This window comes from Berghia stephanieae, chromosome 3, assembly GCF_034508935.2.
Source record: "Berghia stephanieae isolate SIO BIC M18660-M18661 chromosome 3, UCSD_Bste_1.3, whole genome shotgun sequence".
NCBI classification, from domain to species: domain Eukaryota; kingdom Metazoa; phylum Mollusca; class Gastropoda; order Nudibranchia; family Aeolidiidae; genus Berghia; species Berghia stephanieae.
Window position 1 is genome coordinate 15,075,388 of NC_088362.1, and position 7,917 is coordinate 15,083,304.

Below are 7,917 nucleotides of genomic sequence, written 5' to 3' on the forward strand. Positions count from 1 at the left end.
GATTCCTGTGCTAGCTTACATGTGTCCTCTATTCTGTCTTTCAGGTTTCTTACATATTCGTAAGCAAACATAATTTCGTTATTGTCCTCCTCATTCCCTTTACAAATGTCGGCTACTATATTGATCGGGCCGCGAGGTGATCGTCCATACATCAACTCAAATGGGGAGTAACCTGTAGATTCTTGGGGTATTTCTCTATATGCAAATAGGATTGCTGGTAAGTATCTGTCCCAATCATCTGGTTTTTCTGCTGACACTTTTCTTAACATATTCTTTAGAGTGCCATTAAATCTTTCACAAAGACCATTTGCTTGGGGGTGGTAGGGAGTTGTGAATGAGTGTTGGATTCCCATGAGTTTCATGGTTTCATGCATCATATGTGATGTAAATTGGGGTCCATTGTCCGACAGTATCTCATTTGGTATGCCTATTCTAGTAAAAATTGTCATCAATGCTTCAGCTATGTGATCCGATGTAGTTGATTTCAATGCTATCGCTTCTGGCCACCTGGTTGCGTAATCGACTAGTGTTAGTATGTGTGTGTGGTTTCTATCTGATTTTGTTAAAGGGCCTATAATGTCAATTGCAACTTTTTGAAAAACTTTTTCAATAACTGGGGTTGTCTCTAATGGCAATCTCGGTATTCTGCCTTTTGCGACTCTTCTTTGGCATGTGTCACAAGATTTCACATATTCTCGGACGTCTTTAGTAATTCCAGGCCATGTGAAATTCTCGGATATTCTCTTCAATGTGGAAGAGCTCCCAAGATGTCCAGAAGTTATTGAATCGTGCGCTATTCCAAGGATTTTGTTTCTGTAAATACTCGGCGTGACCAGTTGTTTAGCTATTTTATTTCTTTTCCTATGTAACCTGAACAGAATATCTTTTTCAATGATGTATTCAACTTTTGATTTCGTCCCTTTGTTTGCGATATTGAAATATGATGTTAAAGTCGGGTCCTTTTTCTGTTCTTCAATGAACGTGTTCCTGTCAAATTGTTGTGGTTCTAGAGAAATAGTCATTGGCTTCTCTGTTGTCTTAGTCATCTTTCTTGTTTCTGCTAGACAAGCTGTTTCTTGGGTTAATGACCATTCCTTTACATCTGTTGGGTTGTCTTTAAGACCTTTTATATTGCCAACAATAACATCAGCGACGGGTTGGGAAGTATACAGCATTCCACTATTCCTGTATAGTATGGGGTTTCTATGTACACGTTAGCTGTTTCAAAGGTTTCGACTGTGCCACTGAATGTGATGCATTGTACCGTTTTTCCAGTTTTGTCTTCGTCATTGATCAAAGATGCTTTTATTCCTACTGTACTGCATCCTGTGTCTCTCAATATTTTGCAATCAGTTCCATTAGCTTTGCCTTCACAAAAAAATAGCGATCCTGATTTGTGAGTTTGTGTTAAAAGTGACATACCTTTCACGCAATACACATTTATATTTTCTCCTGACATTATTCGTGTCTGATTATTTACACTGGTTTGGAGTGATGCATTTGCAGTTTCTTTCGGATATCCCACGATTTTGTAACATTTGTCTGCTGTGTGGCCTTTCATTCCACAATATTGACATTTAATTATAGGTTTGTTGGTTTTCTTATACTCAGTATTATTGTCAGTGCTATTTCTTGTTTTGTTTTGATAGGGTCGGCTATGGTCTCTATTGAACTGTTTGTTCCATGGTTTGTTACTATGATCATCTTGTTTCACTTGCGTGTTCCGAGTGATTGATCGGCTCGTTCTATTTGAGTACTGAACTTTAGGTGTACCTGGACTCTGAGCAGCGGCAGCGTAGTATGGTTCCTTCAATGTTCTGCTAAGGGGTGTCAATGGATGTGCGCTGTTAAAGTTTTCTGCGTAGATTTTTAATTTGTCCAAGTTTTCTGGCTTTCTCTCTTTAAAGAATGCGACTAAATCTGGGTTGCAAGCTTGATAGATTCGATTCTTCAGCGTGAGATAGTAAAGGCCTGCAAAGTCGTCTTGTTTTACGTTTGCCACTCAAGCCACCGATTTAGAAATTGAGTAATTCGGTTCACGAATGTATTAAAGTCTTCTCCACTTTCCGGTTTTGCAGTGTGAAACCTTTCCTGGTAACCATCTTCCGTTAATCTAAATCTTTTTAGTAGAGCGTCTTTAATTTTTCCATAGTCATCTGCATCTTCAGTTGTTAAGGTATAGAAAACTTTTAGCGGTTCTCCAGATAAGCAGTTAATCAAGGCTGTGGCCCATTTGCTTTCTGGCCAACGATAACCTTTAGCCTGAACTTCGAATCGGTGTAAGAAGGATTCTAGGCAGTCTGAGCGTTCATCGTATGTTGGCATGCGTGGAAGTTTCACGAAAAATTCATCACTATTATTATGTTTTCTTTCATGACCGGTTTTTGTTTTTTCAATTTCCAGCATCATTTGGGTCCTTTTGGTTTCTTCTTCTGCTAAAGCTATTTGTCTTTTTAGTTCCCTTTCTTGGACTCTTTCTTCTCGTTCTTCTCTACGTATTCTTTCTTCGTGTTCTTTTTCTTCTCTACGAATTCTTTCTTCATTTTCTTCTCTACGAATTCTTTCTTCGTGTTCTTTTTCTTCTTTACGAATTCTTTCTTCATTTTCTTCTCTACGAATTCTTTCTTCATGTTCTTTTTCTTCTTTTACTTTCTCTTCGCACCATGAAAATATTCTTTCCTGGGGTATTTCTAAGTCCTTTGCGAGACTTAAGTATCTTTTATATGCTTCCATTTTTGTTATAAATTAGTTACGATGTTTTATATATATTATTGACAGGATACTGTTACTGACTGTTTTATTTATTTACACTTACTGGAATGAACTGTTCTATTTTTAGAAATCTCTCTCTCTTATTTCAACTTATTATGTATGTTGAATTTGATGCCTTTTATCGTTATATCTTATAAAGCAATGTGTCAATACAATGCGGAGTTATTATGACTTGTGTCAATAACAATGTGTCAATCGCGTGTACTCTAAACTATGTTACTACGAAAAATTTATCACCAATGTTTGTGACTCGTCGCTAGTTTGTGTACAATTATTCGCAATGACGCTAATATACTAGAGTGTGATAACAATAATAGGATGCCAAAATAATCCCAAGTTATCTATCACTAAATATAACACGACGGCAAGTAGACTCCTTTTATTATTATTTAGTTTTTTAAAGACTCACTTTTCAGAACATAATATATAAGTGGTTTTCGGTAACAGTAGTATGCCAAAAATGTATTTAAAACAAATCACTATGCAAAACAAATCACGATGTCTATAGTTACTATGTGATGCCCAACTCATGTAAAAGAGAATAATGAAGGATATATTTACCAACTCAGTTCGTGGCTGGGACCTCTCTCTTGTTCAATGGTTGTTCAACAATTGTAATTAGGCATTGAAGAGTGTTTAACAGTGATGTCTGAAATACAAAACAATAAAATATCGTAAGATTTACAATAGTTACAAAATGTGTTCACAACACGGAGTGATTGGATGATAGGTGAATGAATCGTTATGGAATGTAAACATATTGAAAACAATTCATGAATGAGGCAAACAACAAAATGAAATGAGTGATGTAATAACAAAGTGGACAAGGAATGAATGAATGAATGAAAAACTGAGTGAATAGATGAATGAATGAATGGATAATGTATGAATGAAAGAATGAAGGGAGGAATTAATGTATGAATGATTGGATAAATGAGTGAATAAACGAATGAATGGATGAATGAATGAATGAATGAATAAATGAATGAACAATGAATGAATAATTTATAAATGAATAAATGAATGAATGAATCAATAAAATGCTATTCAATTTGAATTAAAGAATGAATGGATAAATTGCTATTCCATTTAAATGAAGAAATGAAAAAGAAAAAAAATTAATCCTGTAAATAGGGAGTTCAATTAAAATATGATCAAGTGGGGCAATTAAGAGTTTTACAATTTAAACTTTAAAGTTAGATGAAATAGATATATGTAACTAAATAAATTCAATTCTTTATATGTGTCCCCTCCAAAATGTCATGGTCTCAAGTGAGTAAAGAGCTACTCGACTATGCATAAAGATATATGTAGAATGAGGCCCCAGAATTTACTAGTTACTATAAATGAAAAACAATTAACGATTTGTTTACAATGAAATAAAAATAATGATGAAATTTAATTAAAAGAGATAAACAGTGATCGTGGCAGTTACAAATAGAGATGTGAATATATTACGTAACTTATGATAATATGTCAGGTTCGTAAGTTTACGTTTCCAGGCAGTTGACAGGCTTGGATGATATATTCGTCTGATACCAGGCTCGGGCTCGTAAAATTCCACTTCCAGGCAATTGGTAAGGGGTTATTGACAGCGGGCTCGGGTTCGATCCTTGAAGATTATACAATCAAAGTTAAAAGCTCCGGCGTCTTAATGGTGTAGATATAATATCTACAAAGTCCCAAAAGATAAAAATCTTCCAGTATATATATAGGAATAGAGCGACTGGCCGTCCGGCATAGATTGTGGAGAGAAAGTGAGTGTAGAGTGTTAGACCTATCAGCTTTTATAATAAGTGGCTACGTGACAGAATGTAGAACGAAAAGTATTCACTAATTAGAAATTAATTCGAGGGAAGGCTATAAAAGGAAAGACGATCTAATATTAGAAGGTAAAGTTTATCTAAGCCTACTGAAATATAACTGGAGTGAGATGAATTCAGTTCTTAATAAAATAAAATTTAATAAGATAATTGTGAACAACCTTTACTGTGACAGATACGCCGAAATAGCTTGTGGTTAATTAATGTACTGACCTGGCTGCCCTTCCGATATACCAACTTCACTTGCTCTTACGTCCGATCCAATATCACATACATCACACTGCCCAAGTCAATGGGAAATCAAAGTTCACACAAAAACGAATACTGATTACACATCCACAATAACCAACAACGAATCTTCACGACTCCATCAATTCTGCTGGTCTCCTCTCCTTGATGACACAATTCCATCGTCCTTCGCGTCTTCCAGAATCATACCGACCTCCTTCCATTCATTTACTTAACACAGCAACAAAAATAACACCCCAACCACATAAAACTTGGATTCTAAAGAAGAAATGTACAAAGTTGTCTAAGGAACATCATAGAAACCTTCTATTAAGTCTTTGTACAGCCAATTTTAGATCATAGTGCATGTGTATACTCTTACCCCAAGAGTAAAAAGGAACTGCTCGAGAAAATTCATAAAGAACATGGAGGTTTGTTTGTAACAACTACAGGAGGACTGAAAGCATCAGTGAGATGTGCAAGAACCTAAACTGGTCACCATTACCCGAAAGATGCACTATACAAAAAGCCAAAGTCCTCTTTAAGGTCTGTCATGGACTAACAACGATCCCACATCTCAAACAAAAGAGAATAGCACTCATACCAGGTCCCGCAGTCATGAGTTAATGCTCATCTCAACTCGTTTTTTCCAAGCACCATCCGAACATGGAATTCTCTGCCCAAAAATATTTTTAAAATTAATGGCCAAATTGAATTTGACAGAGAAATCGATAAAATCAAAATAAAAGCCTAGGCATGTCCATTTGTCCTCACCATACTCACAGTCATGATTATCTTTGTTCACGTAGTTGGTACTTAATGACAAGACAAGACAAGACACCACAATGTCAAAGAATGGTTCTCTGTTTGTATGCTGCCCTGCAAAGGGTGTAGGTGTTGCACTGCCTGTTTTTGATTCACTGCTGGAAACCAATGGAGTTGACATGGTGTCATCATCATGGTCCATCCTCATCAGACTCAAGTGAGGGCATCTCTTTCACGTCTTAGGAACCAGATTTTTGTTTCAATTCATTTTTCTTATCATTGGGGATCTTGAATTCACCTTTAATTCTTAAAATTTCTCTTTGAAGATTCGAGACATCACTTCTCAGTTTCCCATTTTCGTTTTGCAGGTCATTCATGATATCTTTAAATTGACTAACCTCAAACTTAAAAACTATCCCTTATTGTAGAAAAGATAACTCATACTGAATGATATTGTTACAATTTACAATGAGTTCTGCCCCTTGTCACTTCAATACTGATTATTTCCTTTTCCTCTTGATAACAATAAAGCACTTCCGTTTTTGTCATACACTAAGATGATTATCCTGGCTGAAATCTGGTGAAGGAGCTATTGTCCGCATCATTCATGATGTCTTTCAATTAACTAATCTCAGACTCAAACTTAAAAGTTGACCCTTATTGTTATATATTTGGAAAGATAACTCATACTGGGTCATCTTGTTACAATTTATATTGAGTTATGCCCCTTGTCACTTCAATAAATCACTTTGGTTTTCGTAATTCACCAAGACGATCATCCTGGCTGAAGTCTGGTTAAGGAGCTATTGTACACATTTTAGAATTCCTGCTCTCTTCATTTTTGGACACACAGTGGACTAGTCTCTAAGTGGGGTTCCAGACTCCCATAGTGGGTAGGTAGGCACTTACTGAGTCTTCTGTCCCCCTGAATCTATTTTCCAAATGGTTTTCCGTCTTTGTCTTGGGATGAGATTGCTTGGTTTTGTTCTGGCCCTGACCGGATACCCTAGCTGGGAGGGAAACAGTCAATTGTATAGTTAGAGTTTTGGGAGATGAGATATTTTGTCTTGTAAATCATCTCTCTGTTATGCACTATATTGTGTTTTGTTTACATATTATTATTATATATGATTTGTAAACATTTGAGTGTATTCCTCTTCGTGGATACCTGCGCTTATGTCAAGTTGAGACTTTTAGGTGATCTCAAACTAAATACTTCGATATTGTGCTCTTGAAATCTACATCTGTTCCCTATTTGAACCAATTCCCCTTTGTCTTACCTTTTCTTGGGTGCCTTAATTGTAACTCTAGAACTTTTTACTATGTCATTTTCTTCCTTTTTACTGGCGCTGATATGACCTAAATGTGTTGCAAGCGCCGCAAAACCCTTAAAAACAAACAAAAACAGAGACAAGTATCACATCCGTCATATCGCCGAGCCTTGCCCAATGTAGTCACAATGACTAGGTGGGTCCTCTTGATCTCCCATGGTGGGCAGGAGGTCATTTGCTACGTATTCTATCCCCCTATATCTGTTTTCTGAATTGCTTTCTGTCTTTGTCTTGGACTGGGATTAGTTGGTTTTGCCCTGGCTATTGCTAGAGTCCTTGGCTGGGAGGGAAACAGTCAAATGTATAGTGTTTGTTTTGGGAGGTGATATTTTTTTCCTTGTAAATTATCTCTCAGTTATGCGCTATTATATATTATTATGATTTGTAACCATTTGAGTGGATTCTCTTAGTGTACTGTACTGTCCTGTACTTTTGTCTGGATGAGACTTTCAGGTGATTTTTAGGTGATCTCAAACTAAGTTCATTGAAAGTGTGGGCTTGGAATCTACATCTAATTTCTATTTGAACCATTCCTCTCTGTCTTAGTTTTTCTTGTGGGCTTTGAATTATAAATCCCATTTTCTTCTTCTTATTTTTTTTTTTTTTTACTGGCGCTGAAATGACCTAATTATGTCGCAAGCGCTGTAAAACCCTAATAATAAACAGTCACAAAGATGGGAATTATTCCTCTTGTCTGTCAAAGGATGGAGGAGAGGGCGCAACGGGATGGGTGACGTGATAGGTTGGGTAGATATAGATAGACGGAAAGAAAGGTAGAGAGAGAGAGAGAGAGGGGGGGGGGGGGCGGCGAGATAAAGATACGGAGAAAGAGGGGGGGGGGGGGGGGGGGATTGGGAAAGAAAGAAAGGAAGAGAGAGCGAGCGTTGGGTGGGGTGGGGGGTTGGGAGAGAAAGAGAGAGAGAGAGTTGGTGATGATGTCAGTGTGTTTAATTGAAGTTTCGACCAGTCGATTTGAATTTTACCTTTTTAGTAACATT